We start from the raw sequence: 19,912 nt of genomic DNA, 5'->3' as shown, positions 1-19,912 counted from the left end.
TTACAGGAATTTGGTATTTGGTTTATGGAATCTTACAAATTTCCTTGAATAAAACACTCTTTTCCCCTTTTTTTAACAGACCTGTTATGTTAAATTGCAGAAAAATTCCTGTTTTATGAATTTACAGAATGATTCTGTTATTGCTTTCTGCAAAATCTTCTGTTTATTTTCTGTAAAATCACGGGTTTTTTAACAGTGTATACAATGCTATGTTTTCTGAATTAATCGGAAGTATTAGTACAAGGCTATTATACACACCATGTTTGCATAGATTAGTCATCCGTTGGTTTTGCCCGCTCTGAATAGGACTGTTCAAAATTTTAGGGATATTCCCTTTTCAGTATTGTATGCTCTTAACATAAATATTGATTTACCGGTGTTTTTCGAGAGTTTTGTCCATTAATAATGAATATCTATTTCTAAGCATTGAATTTTCGAATCTACATATTTCAGATCCGGTTTTCGGATACTTGTATTTACTCCAGTTTGTTTGCTCTACAGGGTGTTTCTAAAAAATGTAACTGAAGTTCAATGGTCAGCTAAATCAAGAATACATGATTTATTCTTGTGATTTTTGTCTCGCCTGCATAGCTGAGGGAGACTATATAGGCGCCGCTTTTCCGACGGAGGCGGCGTCGTCAATATTGAAATCTTAACCAAGGTTAAGTTTTTGAAATGTCATAACTTAAAAAAGTATACAGACCTATGTCATGAAACTTGGGCATTAGGATAATCAAGTATTACTAAACACCCTTTTCAAGTTTCAGGTTACCTGACCAAGGTCAAAGGTCACTTAGAGTCAATGAACTTATATAGACCATGTTGGGGTAATCAATGTCGAAATCTTAACCAAGGTTAAGTTTTTGATAATGTTATAATGTAGACATTGGATATAACTTGGACATAAGGGTAATCAAGCATTACTGATCCTTCTGTCTGAGTCTCAGGTCACATGATAGAGGTCATAGATCTCTTAGGGTTAACGAACTTTGGCCATGTTGCGAGTATGTGTGGATTTGTAGAAAGTTTATATGTCGTTCATGAAGCATAGACATAAGGGTAATAAGCACTGTATGAACGATTGCTTTGCACACATTAGGTAACATGATCATGATCAAAGATCAATTGGGTCGATGGATATAGTATTTTATCTTCATATGAATACTTTCTTTTGTGAATAATTATTCAATAGCTGTTTTCAAAGTGGGCACTGCTGTTATTTCGGATCGCGTAATGCAGGCGAGACTGCCAGAGGCGTTCCACTTGTTATTCTACATAGTTGAGTATATCTCATGCATGAACTTTAATTTGATACCTTGCCTGCATGCGTCAACATTGTCACGGATCACAGGGTTATGGTCCTTTGAAGGCGAAGAGTAACAAACCTACTTAAAAAACGAAACCTAAGTTTCGATTTTCTTTTTATGTACATGCAGGAAATCCACTTTGTAGTAAGGTTTTGGTTACATATAGTTTTTTCCCTGCAAATTTCAGTGAAATGTTATACCTTCTGCTAAATATTTTATTAATAAAAGTTACATAAATGGTGTCTAGCTGCAATTTTGGTTGAGCATATCATTAGTTACTTGCAGGCAAATGTTTGGCATGAGATATGGGCGTTTGTCCTAATCGCGCTCTATGTTTCCAAGACAAATGCAAGAAATGCAGCATCGACATTGGAGGTATACTGAGAAAACATTGACGGTGTTGTGACAAAAAGGTATTCAACAGAAATAAAAGTATGGCAGTTGGTATGTAATTGCCATGCCATGCGGTCACTCACAAAAAAAATAACAGAAAAGGATAGCACTTCTCTGAAGTTTGAAGGGAAAAACTCTGATGAAATCAAAACCTTACAACAAAGTTGGTTTCGTACATGTACATTAAGGTAAAAAAAAACTTGGGAAAAATAGGTTCAATTACTTCGAAGAGCCGTGACCCATATTGTAACGCAAGCATGCTAGGTGTCAGTTAAAGTTGATGAGATACTCATTATTTTTTTATGTAGAATAGAAGTAACAAGAATATATCATATATTCATGACATAGCCGACCTTTAAACTTCGGTTACGTTTTTTTTTTAATACCCTGTGTTAGGGCTTTTGTTTTTTACGTCATGGTGTAGATTTGACGTATGTATGCTTTATTTTTCAATTCATTCATGGTTTGATGGGCGGAAAGATAAATACACCGTCATAACATAGTCATGGCTAGAATTCTACGAGGCGTCAAGTGTAAAACCACGTATGCTGTTACAAAATCAATGATTTTTGTGACAAAATCATAACTGTCGGTGTATACTCTGAAAACAAATAAAAAATCAGTCGAAAATGACTAGTTCGTAGGGTCAGCTGAATGCAACTGATATTCTTTTTTGAGTATTTTCTAATCGTATTTCACTACAACAGAGTTATTTCTAACTAGAATACGTCAGAAATGTGACTAGGCATTTCAGTTGCACCCTGGCATCTGACTACTAGTCGATTGGACTGATTTATTTTAAGAGTGTATTTTGTAACAAAATCATTGATGTCATTTGATTTTGTAACAAATAAGAATTGCAGGGTGTTTTTATTATAGAGAATACGACTTGGCGTCCCATAGAATTCCAACCCAATAGTTGATTTGAATACAAAGTGAAAACTCAACCCAAGTACCGAAATCACTCATTCAATGAACAAGGTTATGATATAACCTTGTTATTAGTTACATCTCCATGTGTGGCAAAATAAGGTTGACAATGTTTGTTTTATTTTCTCTTTGGGGGGGGAACAAATGCTTGATTTTCTTACACTGTCAGTTTCCAATACAGCTATTCATCATATACGTTGGCTCTTTTGTAAATTTGATTCTTTAAATTATTTTTTTCTTAATTAAAAATATAGATTGAAAAATGGAAATTTTCTTGCCATATTACTTTCCACCAATACAAAAATATGCCCAAAACTGAAGTTTTTGAGCGCTCTGGTGAATACAAAAATTATTCTTAAGTTATTAATGAAAAATAAATTGCAACTGTATCTTTTGTATGGAAATTAGTAATTTTGATCACAAAAGTGATATTTTAATGACTTTTTAAAGTGTATGCTATGTACAGCATTAGCATAACATAGTACTACCTGTAGATTCCCCACAGGCAGGATGGTTGCAGGTGCCATGAGCCTAATTACATCAGGAGGGCTAAAGATATTCGTTCGACCCGACCCATTCGATTTTTTTTCAATTTGATGTTGCTGATTGACAAAAATGTATGAATATGATTCAAAATCTAACACTGATTCTAGAAATGGTAACTACTGAACTTCCTTCGCCCAAATTGGGAAGATAAATAAGTGACTTTTGTTTTTTACTGGCGGACTAATTAGGGCTATTATATTGTTATATTGTTTGTTTTGGCCAAACTCTTAAGTAGCAAACAATTTCTCACTGATATCAATATGTTTAGTCATCAAGTGGTGCAAAAAATTGATTTAATGGCTAGCAAGGCTATATTAGGTAAAGTTAGTAGGTCTGTGTATATGGAAGCCTGGGAATGTATGTAGACTTGTCAATGCATGTGTAGAGTCTCTGCCTCTTTATGTTCTGATTCATCATTGTTTTGTGTACATCACCTACTTAATGTTAGAAAGGCCTTTACAAATTGCTCATATTGAAGGAAGGGGGTAGAGAGGAGATAGAACTTTGAGAACTTTACTAATGAGGACTAGAGTGGTACCTTCAAGAATTTAGAAAAAGGCACAGAGTAAGGTAAATTAGGTAATAGTGCTCAACTAATGAGTGAGGGGGGGGGGGGTTGCTGTGTGCTCCAATCTTAGTCTATACCCCCTCCTTTATAAGCCATGCCATCTATGAAATTATCTTTCTTTCTCTTTCTCTCTTTCCATCTGTTTATGTATCTCTTCCTTCTTACATCTGAAAGGCAATAGCCCTGTAGCAGATTTTGAATTAAATAGTCAAATGCAAATGTGCTAAAGTAGTATGATCTCATTCTGTTATTGTTTCCTCATTCAATCTCATGTATATCTGGTAATTATGTTTGGGGCAGTTCTGGTATCCTGATATCTACACAAAATGTACATACACCTTTATATTACAATTAATGGGGAGCTATTGTCATTGCATTCACTGATGGGCTGTATGCAGCCTGTATTCATCCATATAGTGAATATAACATGTATGAGTAACACATTAAAATGGGTCATTGCATAGAAAATAGGAATTTTCAATGCATTTTTTTATGCTAGTATGAGCGTACAGATGTAAAAGAATAGCAAAGTAGCTATTCAAAAAAATAAAATTCATAGGTCATATAATAAAGGTGTCATGAGCCTAATTACATCAGGAGGGCTAAAGATATTCGTTCGACCCAACCCATTCGATTTTTTTCAATTTAATGTTGCTGATTGACAAAAATGTATGAATATGATTCAAAATCTAACACTGATTCTAGAAATGGTAACTACTGAACTTCCTTCGCCCAAATTGGGAAGATAAATGAGTGACTTGGAACTATTTTTTTGACTGGCGGACTAATTAGGGCTATTATTTTGTTTCAGTTGATGAATTTGATCAATTCATAGTTATCTTCATAAAAGGCGATTTATTTTTAAAATGAGCTGGCTACGGTACCCTTTCCTGGTCAAATATGGAATGTCAGATATATATCCTATCCAATGGTAGTAAACATTCCACCCTCTAATTTGACATTTATTTTTTATGAATTTTTCAAAAGTGCCATTTTAACACACATGCAAGTCTATGGGGAATGTTTTACGCGCTTGACACCAGCAGTCAACAAGTGACCGAAAAGTGAATAAGAAACCGGATGTAAAACAAAATGGGATAGCCTATGGTGACACTCTTTTATCACTATTCCTCTAGTCCTTTTTGTGTATTGAGGCAAAATGTTTTTTTTTATAGATTTTATGGGGCTCCAAAGAACCAGAGTTCTTGAGAAGTCTATTTCATTAAAGGGTTGTAAATTTTGATGAAGGAAATAATATTTTGAGGGAGAAATTCATTCATAAAATTACTCCGAACAATTCACTCGTCTCACAAATCTGGGAGATACGAAACCATTCATTCATCGAGCATGTCAGGTGTTTTTTTTTGCCTCCGTAAAAGTTAGCGATCATACAAAGGAAAATAACAAAAGGAGTAACCTAAAAATATTAGAAATTATATCTGAGAACAGGGGTGGATCCAAAATTTTCCAAAGGTAGTTGGCATATTTTTCCGAGGAAAAACTTGACAAGCAAAAAAAAAGGTTTTTAACCGAAAATTAAGGCTATTGCGTCCCCGAAAAAAATTATCAAGCAAAAATTAACAAGCAAAAAAAATAATAATTTTGCTTCTCAAAAGGGGGGCATGGGCCGGCTGTGCCCCCCCCCCCCTGGATCCGCCAGTGTCTGAGACCAACCATTTCTTTAAAAATAAAACCAGCAACAGCTGAAACTTCAATTCATACTTCTCTAAAAATTGGAAAAAAGGACTGCATGTAAGAGCTGAAAACTTTCCAACAACCAAAATTAAATTTGATAATTTTCTTATAGGAATCACAACCTTTCTTTCTTCCTTTCTCTCTCTCTCTTTCTTTCTTTCTTCCTCTCTCTCTTTCTTTCTTTCTTTCTTCCCCTCTCTCTTTCTTTCTTTCTTTCTTTCTTCCTCTCTCTCTCTCTTTCTTTCTTTCTTTCTTTCTTCCTCTCTCTCTTTCTTTCCTTCCTTCCTCTTCTTCTTCTTCATTTCTTTCTTTCCTTCCTTCCTCCTCTTCTTCTTCATTTCTTTCCTTCCTTCCTTTCTTTCCTTCCTTCCTTCTTCCCCTTCTTCCTTCCTTCCTTTCTTTCTTTCTTTCTTTCTGCGAGGAAGGTATTGGTATTATAATAGTAATAAGTTATAAGGAAAAAAAAACTTCTCGGGTTGTTCACAAAGATTTAAGTATGACTTAGAGTCGCATTTTTAAAATGCTTAGAAAATAAGTAAAATATTGACAAAAAAATTGGTCCCTTGGTCTTCTATTTTACGAATAAATATGGTAAATAATGTACACACATTAAAAACGAAAATAAAAGTAACAAACATATTCCGAAAAACAATTTTAAACACAGAGAGATAACCATAATGTATATTATATCATTGAGAAATATTTGCTCTACTTCAAACATGTCAAACATTTTGAATGCGTCAGACATAGAGAGATACTTGACATAAAGAAAATAGAAGATGATTAAAACTAATCATCAGTAAAATGTTTCCTCTCTCTGCATAATGTCGCAGTTTTAAGTTACATGATTGAAATAGTTTGACACCTTTCTCGTATTTCCAATTAAAAAATAGGCCTACCTGACCACTATATCTACAAAAAGTACATCAAGTAGTAACGTGTTTACCAACTTTACTTTTCCTCATTCAGTATGAAATATTGATATAGATTAATGAAAATTGCTAATTTGTTAAAAATAATCAATATTATCAGAAATTTTGAAATATATGTGAAATAAATCTAGAAACCATGAAATGGAAAGATATTTTTGAACATATAGATGCGGCCTAGACAATTCAGGTAGGGGGGGGGGCAATATAATTATTACGTCAGATTTCTCAACTTAATTGCAGGGGTAGCTATAGAGTACTATTGCAGGATAGTTAGAATTGAATGCAAGTCAATTTGGGTCAAGAAATCAATCAATTTGTTCTTGATTACAATCGATATATGAATTGAAAAAAAATAATAGTTACCTGTCAAATAAAATTTTGAGAGCGCACAGCCCGAGCAGAAAATGTTAATATTCAGACTATAAAACTCAAAAAATTTACAGAGCACTTTTTTAAAAATTCAAACAAGACAAAGATAGTTCGATTTCCAAACTGAAGTTTTGAATACATTGACTTAAAAAGTTTATATTTTAAACTCCATGTATTTAAATCACCTAACAGGCAATGCGAGCGCGAAGCGCGAGCGAATATTTTATATAGTGAAGTGAAATATTTTTTTTCCAACTCTCCCCTAATCTCATTCTATTCACTCTTCTTCCTGCTCTTCTTTTTCTTCTCTCTTTTCCCTTTCTTTTTTTTTCTTCCCCGCTGTATTCTTTTTTGTTTGCTCCGCCATAGGGGGCGGCCCCCTGCCCCCCCCTTGGATCGGCCTATGTATCATTGCAAACGCTTATTGGATATACTTAATAATAATTATTTTAACAGTCATGAGGCTGCACTACAAGTTCGTATTTTTTAGTAGCCTCCTACAGCCCACCACCAGCCTATTGCATTAATATCATTCTTTTTGTTAACGTAATCAATGTTTCCACTAAATTGCTTACCGTCAGAGAGCGCCTTAGCCGAGAGGCAGCGCTAGTTGGCTGATATAGTTTGAAGTCTGGAAAGTCCAGGTTTCGATCTCCGTCCACGGGTACCTCTACACTAGCATGCATTTAATCGACAGTTTTTTCCCCCTAAACTCAAATAAATGGAAATGCTATATACATCCTTGGTAACTATGTAGGCCTATGTATTTTTTATTTGAATTTCCGTTTGTACCTGATTGCATTATGAATAATAAAACAAAGTATCTAGAATATCTAAATATCTTTTAAAAGTTTACTCATAATTTCGAAATGGAATGGAATTAAACGAAAAGAAATGAAAAATCCTGCTATAAAAACAAAGTAAAATCAGAGCGCCAGGGCAAAGAGGATTTGAGCCAAGGAAATGGCAAGCGCGATCACGCCACCAGACGGACCAACGAAGTGACCGCTGTTACAGCGTGAGCCTAGGCAGCACTTCATGTCATAATCAAGATTATCGAAACGGATACTCTTGTCTTCCCGGTAAGGGTGGTTAACATAGTCACAATTGTCTCCCTCGATGCTGCATCCCCGCCGGACATCTTCAACACCCTCAATGAAAGTGATAGCACTCTACGGAGTAAAAAAAAATGCATATAATACGCTACATGTTTTCTATGCATGAGATGTTTTGCAAGTTGTATTCTTTTTTGTGCCACAATTTTACATTTGAAGAATTTAAATGACCTTTAAATGAACTGCACGTGATCCATGTATTTACATTTGATTTTTATATTATATAGCTTTGATTTCATAATAAACATATGTTTTCTGTAAAATATGAAATTCATAAATGAGATCGTGTAAACATGGGCGTGGCTTATGACGTCAATAGAAAAAAAAATGTTAAAGGGTGCCCCTCGAATTTTCGAAGTAGTTATCCTATACTACTACTTTGAGCAAAAAATATATTAATGCATGTATACCCAAACTGACGGTCATGTCAAGATTTCGGTCATATCTACCTGACAATTAGCTATTTTATAAATGAGGGCGCAAAGTGCACTTTCAGCCCACGTGTGAGCTGAAATGTGTTTATATACTGACTCGAAGACCAATGTTTTAAGCACAATTCAAATTGGGGGAAATCATGAGGGGGGGACGTGAAAAGGGTAATATGTCAGTAAATGAATAATGCCAGCGCGAAACTCGAGCGGAAGTTTTGTAGATTATATAAAAAAGAAATTGAAACAGTTTAGACCAATTTTGTAATCATGGGCATTATCTCACTAAACAAAATAATGATATATCATAGGGCAATTTAATATATCCTCAGCAAAGATTGAATGTGAGCGCAAAGCGCCAAAGGAAATATTAAAAAAAGGAAGAAGAAGAAGACTGGGAAAATGGATGAGGAATACATTCAAGGAGGAATACGAGGAGGAGGCGAATAAAAGGCGAATAAGAAGGAATGGGGAAATAAACATTGAAGAGTATCATATATCCCAGATAACTAATGATACTCACATAACATAGACCCTGGCAAAATGAGTACCTCACTCCTTCCCCCGCTGAATTGAAACTCAATCCGCAACTGGGGTTGAAATTACCGGTGTATGGTATTTCGCTGTGACGGCATTCGTAACATGTTTGGCCCATTCGTTGCTCAGAGATGATATCATCCACAGAATCACTGTTGCACAAGTCGGTGTCACAACATTGTCGACAATCAGAAGGCCTTGTGCAGCCTCGATCGCATTCTGACGCAATTTGTGAAGGGGTAGCCTCAAAGCAATCCCGAAAAATGTCGTAATTTTGAGACGACAGCGATATGAATGTCTGTGGAATATGAGTAAGAAAGAATCAACTATGCGCATTAACAGAGCTTCACAAATAACGTATTTTTTCGTCGAAAATAACTTGACTGCAATAAAGCATTGTAAATAGTGGATTTTAATGTCGATGGTATTTTCAGCATTATGCTTTCTTAATTTAAAGCAAGTATTTGTTGAGGTGGATTTGACCTGGCTTTTAAAGAGTTAATAGAGCTTCACAAATGACGTATTTTTTCGTCGAAAATAATTTGACTGCAATAAAGCATTGTAATAGTGGATTATAATGTCGATGGTATTTTCAGCATTATGCTTTATTAATTTAAATCAAGTATTTGTTGAGGTGGATTTGGCCTGGCTCTTAAAGAGTTAATAGAGTTTCACAAATTTTTTCGTCAAAAATAATTTGACTGCATAAAGCATTGTAATAGTGGATTATAATGTCGATGGTATTTTCAGCATTATGCTTTATTGATTTAAATCAAGTATTTGTTGTGGTGGATTTGACCTTTAATCGACTTACATAAGGACACGTTTGCACCCATGTTTTGATATCCATAAAAAGATAATAACTTTTTTATAATCATTAGAAAAAATGAAGTGAGAAAATTACATTGCCCGGTAGTGGCGTAATAAACCTAAGATTTTCAAGTGTCAGATATGGAGCAGCGGGGAAAAAAAAATCGACATTTTATTACAAAATCCAATTTTATGATAGATTTTGACATAATATATTCAGAAAAATGATCTCATAATTTACCGTTCTCTCTTTTCCTTTTCTGTTTTTGAGGATGTCGTGCTTTGGGCGGACAAGCCCCTCTCATGCCCCCATCCCCTCTCTGAACGCAACTTCGGACCGGGATTTGAACCTCACACCCTTTCTTTCATGCTTGACCAGTGCTCTGCCAATAGAATACTGGCGTTTTTGCAGTGCATCCCAAGTGAGGTATTGAGCCTCATAATCAAGACGAGTCGATTTATTAAATAATTCCTTGTCTTTTGATATACTCACGACACAAGTTCCAGTGCAGTTTCTGTCAATGTCGACGAAATCGTCGGTTGGGCTGGGTGCTGAGCAGTTGGTCGACTCAAAGACACCTTCTAGCTCATCAAAAGGCACATTATTCTCGCTGCAGGTATAGCACGACACGGCACTTGACAATGTCAGGCATCCTTATGAATAATGATAATGATAATCATAATGATAATAATAATAACAATAGGATAATAATAATGATAATAATGATAACAATAGTAATAATAATAATGATACTAATGACATTAATAATAATGATAAAAATAAAAACATAATATGTTTTATTTATTTATTACCCTTCTCCAATCTAAATGCTGAGCGCTGAGCAAGAAGACATTTTTTATAAGTCTTTGGTGTAACTCGGCCAAGGATTAAACCCACAACTTCCCGTTCATGAGGCGAACACTCTACCATTGAGCCGACATTCGTTGCGGGTTGAAAAAAAAATCGAGAGAGCGAAGCAAGCGAGCAAAAAAATGTGATAGATTTTGACAAACTATTAAACAAAAACGGTATCATATTTCACCCTTTCCCCATTTTTGATACTGTACATTGTTAAGAAAAGAAGTAATGCTTGGATAATCTCACAAAATAATGTAGTCTAAACCCACGACCCCCCGTTCATGAGGCGAACGCTCTTTCATTGAGCCAACATTCGTTGAGGGTAAAACAAAAAATAAAATCGAGCAAGCGAAGCAAGCGAGCAAAAAATGTGATAGATTTTAACAAACTATTAAAAAAGCAAAACAAAAAAGGTTTCACATTTCACCCTTTCCCCGTTTTTGATAATGTGCATATTTAAAAAAAAGTAATGCTTAAATATTCTCACAAATGTAATCGAAATCGTGAAATACGAGGCAAAATGGCGTCCTGGGAAGGGTCGTACAGGACGCGTGACAAATTGCTGAAACACGGGACTGTCCCTTGAAACCCGGGACGTACGTCTGGTAACCCTGACACTCAGAAAAGACTGAGGGGGGGGGGGTATGAAGGAGAAATAAGAACGTCGAGAATTCAGATATAAGTGACGTTACTTTATGTCCAATTGAGAAAATATTTGGATTCAAAATGCCCCCTCCCGTCCACTCATCCCCCATCAAAATACTACAAGAATCCGATATACATATGCATGAAATGAGATGGATTGAATTGATTTATTTTCCAATATATAAATTCGATGCTTACTGGTTATTAAGTATACAGATTAAACAAAATCATGATGACGATGATAATAACAGCAATTGAATTGGCGTTGTAACTAAATAAACATTTAACTATCTCATTTTGTGATGTTTACACATTGGGATAATACGATAAAAATAATGAGCAATAATGATGTATCGGTCACAGCTGCTGGGTACGATGATATGGCGGTGGGGGGGGGGGCTTCCTACCCATTCAAGTCAAACTACAAGATTGCCCACGTCACCCTACTGTTAAATGTGTGAATCGAGTCTAGCACAATCTGCATTTCATTTATAATCTTTTTCATTGTCATTGCGATTATTAAAGGTCAAGTCCACCCCAGCAAAAATATTGATTTGAATAAATAGAGGAATGCTGAAAATTTCATCAAAATCGGATGTAAAATAAGAAAGTTATGGCATTTTGAAGTTTCACTTATTTTTCACAAATATGCACAACTCAGTGACATACAAATGAGCCAGTCGATGATGTCCATCACTCACTATTTCTCTTGTTTTTTGTTCTTTGAATTATAGAATATTTCATTTCTTACAGATTCGACAATAGGGACCAGCTTGATTGAACCATATAGGATTACACAGTGCCAATTCAACATGTTCAGGGAGGAATTAATCGTTGTTTAACTTGACAATGAGAAGAAAATAAGAATATTTCATATTTTACAATTATAACAAATACAAGAGAAATATTGAATGGATGACGTCATCAGTCTCCTCTTTTGCATACAGACATGGTTGTGCGTATAACTGTTTTGTGAAATTAAGCAACATTTTGAATTGAAATAACTTTCTTATTTTACTTCCGATTTTGATGAAATCTTCAGTGTTATGCTTGTTTGAATTTTCTCTTTTTATTTATATCAACTTTTTGTTGGGGTGGACTTAACTTGAATTCCTATCTACTGTTGATTGGCTGTTGGACCATAAAACTATAAGATATTCAAAGAATGCAAAGAAATCATGTTAACATCAATCAGCCGCCATCTGTTAAAGTATATTATTACTGTTGTTAAACTTGATATTCCTGGTTGATTGACATTTTTATTTAGCATTCACTAATTACTATGGTGGATTGTTTACCCTTTTACTCGAAGTTTATACCCCCCACTGTTAGAAAATAATAAAAGAAGTTCCTGCAGCAGAGTCTCGAGAACACCTGTAATCTTAGCGAATTGCGTAATCTTACAGGAAATTGGTATTTGGTGTATGGAAACTTACATATTTCCTTGAATAAAACACCCTTTTTCCCCTTTTTAAACAGACCTGTTCTGATGAATTGCAGAAAAGTTCCTGTTTAATGAATTTACAGAATGATTCTGTTATTGCTTTCTGCATAATCTTCTGTTTATTTTCTGTAAAATCACGTTTTTTTTAACAGTGCCCCCTTCCCATGATCGCCCAAACATACACTTTTCTCAAACCTACAACGGATAAATTTTACTCCGCAATCAAGTTCAAAATCATATCTATTTATTCCCAGCAGAAGAAAACATATAACACAAAATCCTAACGTATAAGTATATTCTATAGCACTAACGTACAGAGGGAGGGAGGTTTGTGAGGCAAGGATCCAAAGTATATTCATGGTCAAGAAAAAAAGGAGAAAATTGAGAAAAAGGAAGAGAGGGGGGATTTTGAATTTAGATTATTGTGTCAAAATCTATCACAAAATTATATTTTTGGTATAAAAAGGCCCTAATTTTTGCTCGCACGCTTCGGTCACTCAATCTAAGACATTCATAGTGCCCCTGTCCCATCGAAATACCCTGGCGCTGCCCCTACGGCCGGCCTTGCCATTATTTGATTAAATCTAAATATTCAAATTTCTGTAATTTTACATCACGAGCTCTACTGTTATTTTGCCATTTGGTTGCCATGGACCTACACGGTGACCGTGCAACCGAAAGATTCATGGCATTCTTTTTTATAATCTGGTTTTTATTGATGGATATTTAGATTTATGAGTGATCCAAGGCAATCGGGATTTATCTCCTGATTACATCATAATCTAAATATTAGTATAATTATAGACCTCTTTACAATTTACAGTTCTTCAAGGAAAGAGCGCATCGAGAATCATTGATTTCTATACTTTTTTATTAACTTCATCACTACTATAATAATCATAAATAACTCACAACAATACATTTCACGCATGGTTGTGCCTAAACATTAATTAGATAAGATATATAGGACAGGATCGTACACGTATGTTTTAAGGCCACGGCACATCTTACGATTGATCTGATATCCGACTTTGGAATAAAACGTAGTAGAATTTGATGTTCTTATTGAGACATGGAATATCTTACTGTGTAATATTTCAAAATAATCATCGTCCAAATACCTGTTCAAATCTGTGATTATGCTATCATCCTTACTATAATAAAAGTCAATTTAATATCTCGTATATGACGTCATAGCAATCGTACGATTGGCTACGATTTGAAACCAATTTGGCCTTTACTCCATAATTGTTATATTAACATTCCTTCAGTTTATTTGAACCTCAAATAATAATCATAGTTTTCATTCATATTTTCAGAAAGGTAGCTATAAATGAGACTTGTTCCAAAATCGGATTGTGGACCAGTCTTAACATTTAGTTATTTTATTTATTTATTAGAACATATTTAATCAGGTGCAAAAGATCAGCAAAAACTGTTTTTCATCAATGACCTGATGAAAACATAAAAAACAACATAATCATCGTATCATACATGAAAATAAAGTCAAAATCTAAGTAAAAGATAACAATAAATAAACAAATATTGTTACTTATATGATAATATGAATCAAATAATGTTTTAAGTTATCAAAAGGAAACAGTTACTGATTTTAAAACGACTAATTGTATTATTTATTCGCTGATAAAAACACCGAACAATGAAATAACTATGGCATTATGTTAATGGCCATCGTGCAGTTATAAATGTATATCTAACTATAAAATATCAAAGGGTTAAGATCGATACAAATAAAGCAACGTTAGAACAATATTCAAGAGGAATAATGGAATTGTATGTTACAACAAGGTATGCGCGCGATTGCCTGTAGGAAGTGCATTTATTAATCAAAACTGTGATTAAGTTGTGATAAAGAAGTAGTTGACAGATCTTGATTTCATTTTTATTGATCACTCTGTATAAAGAAATTTCATCACCGATGGAAATAGCAATGTATTGGTACAAATAAAATCGTCTCATGTGATTTCGGTTTCAACAAGTACTTCACCATTTGTTTGAGCGTGATTGAAGAATGATCCCATGTAATAAAAAATGAAGACCATACAATAATCAGTTGGCATGTTTTTTTTTTAACAAAAACAGTTGCCATGTTCTTTTTATACAAAAATAAAGAAGATAAATTATTTGTTAAGTTTTTTTTTTCAAAGATTTTTTTTATTAGAAATTAAGGCAAGATTGTGAAAAAAAAGTACAAGATTACTTGTAATCTGATTCAAAGCTTCCAAAAAGCAGCCTAATATTTCATCATTTCGACTGCCCTCTCCAGGGGCGGATCCAGGATTTTCCAAAGGAGGGGGGGGGGGGGGGGGGGGGCAAATTTTTCGGAGGAAGATTTTGGCAAGCCCCCCCCCAAAAAAAAAAAAGTTTTCAACCACAAATTAAGGATATTTCGTGTCGAGAAAAATGGACAAGCAAAAAAAAAGGCTTTCAACCACAAATTAAATGTATTTCTTACCCAAAAAAAATTGACAAGCAAGGAAAAAAAGGTCTTCAATTATCAATTAATGACATTTTTACATTACAATTTTATGATTTTGCTTCTCAACAGAGGGAGGGGCACGTGCCCCATGTGCCCCCCCCCCCCTGGATCCACCAGCCATCAAACCTAATTCCTCTTGTTCGTACTTACCTGCGAATACGAATAACACAATGAGACCCATGGCTATATAGTTTATCACTGAAGACAATCGAGCAGTCCTTTATTTTTTTGTGTTCTTTCTATACAGGCAATTAAAAAAACATTGTTATTTAATTATTAATGAAGGTCAAAAAGTTTCATGAAAAGAAATGCCAAACATGAAGGCAAACCATCGATATAAAAATCCTTCACTTCAATGTACAATTCTGTAACCTGGAACGTGCATATCATAAATTATGTTAAAAATACAACGCATTGCTTCAATCAACATTATCAAACCCTATATTGCCACAAACTTAATAAATGAGATGAAAAAGTAAGAAAAAATGTCAAAAGTTCGGACTTTGACTTGAAATTACTGTTTGCCTAACAGATAGTTTACATTAATCTACATGTTTCCTCTTAACATCCGGTTTAATGATAGTCATAAATTATTCATAATTTGCTAAATAATCTCTAAGTATCTGTTTGAGATAAGAAGTAATGTGCAAATGATGGCAAGTGTAAACATTTTGTTGACTGTTCTTTTTGAGCGCTTAGAAACATGTATTAAGCACAATCTATAACTGTTATAATCATTACAGATAGACAGGTTTACGCTTTAAATGGATCAATATTAATTAAGAATGTTTTAAAAATAGACGAGTTAATGAAGATCATACACTGTAAAAACTCTGGTGTTGATTTAACACCATTCCGGAATCTATATATGTCCACACCAGAGAAGTATTGAAACAACACCAGATTCGTTTTGGTCTATACACCAAATATGTGTTTATACAACACCAATTTTGTATTAAAACAGCATCGGTTTGATTCCAAACTGGTGTTGTTTCAATACTCCTCTGGCGTGGACATAATTATATAGATTCCGGGCTGGTGTTAAATCATCAGCGGAGTTTTTCCAGTATATGATCTTTATTAATTTGTCTATACATTGTATTTAAAACAGTCTCACTTAATATTGATCCAATTGTACAATTCTCATACTATCAGCATGATCAGAGAAGTATATTGAATTGTATCAAATCGTCCCAAGCAAGCACCATGCCAATTCTTCTTTGTTCCCATTTCCTCCCCCCCCCCCTTTCGTGCCCCTCCCGAGCCCCCTCCATAAAGTAGCGCCTGGGGCACATGCCCCCCATCCCCTATTACACCGCTACATTTTAGTGGATAAAGATTCTCAGTATAACAATGCACTGGATTTAGAATGTGACGATAATTTTAGCGCAAGAACGTCGAAAATGTGCCCTGCATGCGGATTGAACCCACAACCTTATAGGCGGGCGTTCTACCACTGAGCCATCTGGTGTCAGGAGGAAGGCATTGAAAGAAGAGGAAGGTGCAAGCAGACTGGACTGATGTATTCAAATTCAAATTCTGTATTATATCCAAAATGAAATATAATACCAATTCCTTTTACATCTGCCTAACTACTTCCAATGATATTATAAATGATAATTAACATATAAAGAAATCTACATAATTATAAATATACATGTAGAAGATTTCTTTGCAAACAATTTGTAATACATAACTTATTTAGAAATTGTTGAAATGAGAGGGCGGGATTTGCGCTAAAAGTCTTCAGGGGTTATGAAAAAAATTTGAGGAATTGACAAGTTGTAAGCTTTAAAAAAGAAAAAAAGGAGGGTAATTAAGCCAAGCATTTTGAAGGGGTCAAAATATCATAGGATCAGTAATTCTGAAAACTTCAAGTGAGATATTATCTTGTCATCAAAATCATATGAGGTATATTGACCTTAAAAAAATTATTAAGTGCCCTTCTGATAACAAAGACATATATTGACATTTGCAATATTTTCAAGTGTTTAAATCTTGAAATTTTGTCAAAAAAATTACCATCATATCGTAAAATTGAAGGAAAGTTGAAAATAAATGAAGGAACAATGAATAAGAATACTCTTATTAAAGAAAGTTTGCCAAAGATATACAGTACGTATCAAAAAAAGTTTACACTTAGAACAAATCCTGTAAAATTATATATTTGTAATATCCTGACGATTTTTCCACATTTTAGCATTGGTACAGATCCATTTAAGCAAATGACGGTATAACTGTCGAAAAATATTTCCGCTTGAGTGAGCACCACTTACTTTTGAAAAGTTGGTGAAAAATGATTTGCGCAGAACTTTGAAATAGTTATGCGAATAAAAGTAGACCTTAATCATGAGGAACACGTGGGAATTAGTTAGTAAAATTGATTTGAAGATATCTTTTACCTTTTTAAACTTGTTTCCTTGCCCAAACACTTCGAAGAGTGCATTGCGCCCCACCCCACTCCCCCACTCACCGAGTCCATCCTGACGATGTTTGCTTTACACTGAGCTGTGATTTACATGAAATGGCTTAGGCTTGATTTTCATTTTGTTAATCATTGCCAAGCTTGGGAAAAGTGCGGAGAAACAAGTATTAAATGAAAAATCAAATGTAAACCAACTTTAAATGATAAAAACTTAGTGAAAAATGCTGGAGATGTCTGATATAAACTTTTGTTCAGATTCAGTTATGTCCTCAGATCCAGCTGGCACAAAAAGGGTAAAGGTTGTGCTTACTAAGTGTTGAAATTTCAAATTTGGGTGGCAAAATTGTTACAAATGCTTGAATGTATCCGTTTTATGTCAATTGGCTAAAAGTGCTAGGGAAATTTATGAGAAGTGCTTCGCAGGGTAAGTTTGATTCCGCCCTTTCCCCTTGACACAGCGTGAAAACAAGCATTTCTGCGCAGATTTCTGCCAGCTTTACAAAAATGGACAGTGCTCACTCAAGTGTAACATTCTGTCAAAATTTTTACTGTCATTGGATAGATGAGACCCAAACCCATAATTATATGTGAAAAAATTACCCACATGTTGTATATTTGTTAATTCCCATGGCTTTTTCAAAGTGTAAACTTTTTTTTGATACGCACTGTATAATAAACATGATAAAGTACAACCAAAAAGCTATGCTAAAAGTTAAATATATACCAGTGTAAAGTACAACCAAAAAGCTATGCTAATAGTTAAATATACCTGTAACATGTGAATTACACTTTAAATTCATATACACACTAAAAAAAGATTGGGTAAAAATGTTCCATTACGGTAATTATGTGTCCAACCAACAATGGGCATTTCTTTTTGGCACTTTTATTTATCCAGTGTGATGAAAATTTGGCCCATTCTACAGTAATTGCTGCTCTTTTTTTTAAACCTTATTGGACAATATGCTTCCAGCATTTTCTAAAATACTGCCCCAAATTGGATTACCCTTACGATTGTTAAAATTTTACCCAATATCTTTTGCAGTGTACACACGAACCAATTTAGGTTCTTATATTATACTAAATTGGGAAAAACATAAAATAAATGACAAAGAATAAAAAATCAGATATGTGCCTACTTACAGTCCCTCTAAATCGAATTGTCGAATGTTCTTTTCCCAATAAGATCGAGATGCGTGACTGTATATTGTGTGGTCGATCGAGGCACTGTCTTATCGAATCTAAGGGATGTTCCTATCTGATATCGAATCTTTGGCGGCAATAATATTATAGTTGCAAACGTTCAAATGAGGAAGTTAAATTGCATAAAATAGCGCTGCCTCAGTGCCTTTGGTATGCCCATCATAATGATACGGTCGCCTTATTTCATACAAAATATTTCTTCAATAAACTATTGTTCGATCTTGATCTTTGTTCCTTGATCATTCAATGTGATGCAATTCAATTTGAAATGAAAGAATTTAAGTTGGGGGAATGAGAACATTAATTGCGAAAGTTCATCAAATGTGTTTATTATCAAGCAGAGATTTTAATAACGTGCACTCAAACGATCACATTTTTATCCATGAAACACTTAATCATCCTTACGTATGTACAGACATAATTATGTGATGATCCAGGATTTTCCTGGGGAGGCGCCGACATTTTGTGAAATATTTTTGAGGGGGGCTCCATATGGCTTAAATGGACGTCCTTAAATGTTATCCTCGTCATCTCACTTCAAAAATAGGATCACAAAAAAGGTCATTTCTGATCATATCACATGAAAAAAAATATGCCAAATGCCCCAATCGCATAAAATTCGGGACCAATCTGAGAGAGCCACATGCACAGGTGTACTGAATTCGTTTTCTATGTTACTCAAATAATAACAACATACAAAATTATCAGTAAAACCTGCCTTAATTTAGCAACCGGCCATGCCCCTCTCCACTAGAACATGGGCGGAAATCTCTCCCCATAGTTGAGGGAGACACAATTTAGGTTTCCATTTCCATTTCAATTTCAATTCAATTCTTTTATTTCATTTCCATTCAAAACATAATACAAAGTAATATAAAACAATACAAATCAAATACAATTTTACAGAAGGGCATTCTTACTTCGTAAAAAAACCCAGTATAATATAGAGCATAAATGGATATGGAAATGAGGGGTATCCACTAAAAAGCAAAGCTTGTAAAATTGTGGATCCCCCTTGGAAAAAAAGAAATTATAGTCGACTTACTATATGCGTACATGCATGTATTACAGGAAAGAAAAAGAGAAAAAGAAATCATATTGACGGAAACATAATAACTGAACAAATGCAAAGCTTTTCACACAAAGAGGTCTTCGTTTCATAGTACGCAGACCCACCCACACACATAGGATTATAGCATAATATTT

The 19,912-nt window shown here is 34.4% G+C and overlaps 1 long non-coding RNA gene across 1 annotated transcript; it reads right to left on the bottom strand.

Moving 5' to 3' along the window:
- Positions 1-10,129: 10,129 nt before the first annotated feature.
- Positions 10,130-19,012, bottom strand: LOC121425887. Its single transcript, XR_005971544.1, has 3 exons — positions 18,647-19,012; positions 15,229-15,317; positions 10,130-10,284 (listed from the first exon to the last, which is right to left on the bottom strand). It is a non-coding gene; the product is annotated as an uncharacterized LOC121425887 (long non-coding RNA).
- Positions 19,013-19,912: the final 900 nt, after the last annotated feature.

This window comes from Lytechinus variegatus, chromosome 13 (assembly GCF_018143015.1).
Source record: "Lytechinus variegatus isolate NC3 chromosome 13, Lvar_3.0, whole genome shotgun sequence".
Lineage (NCBI taxonomy): Eukaryota > Metazoa > Echinodermata > Echinoidea > Temnopleuroida > Toxopneustidae > Lytechinus > Lytechinus variegatus.
This window is presented reverse-complemented; position numbering and strand designations above follow the sequence as displayed.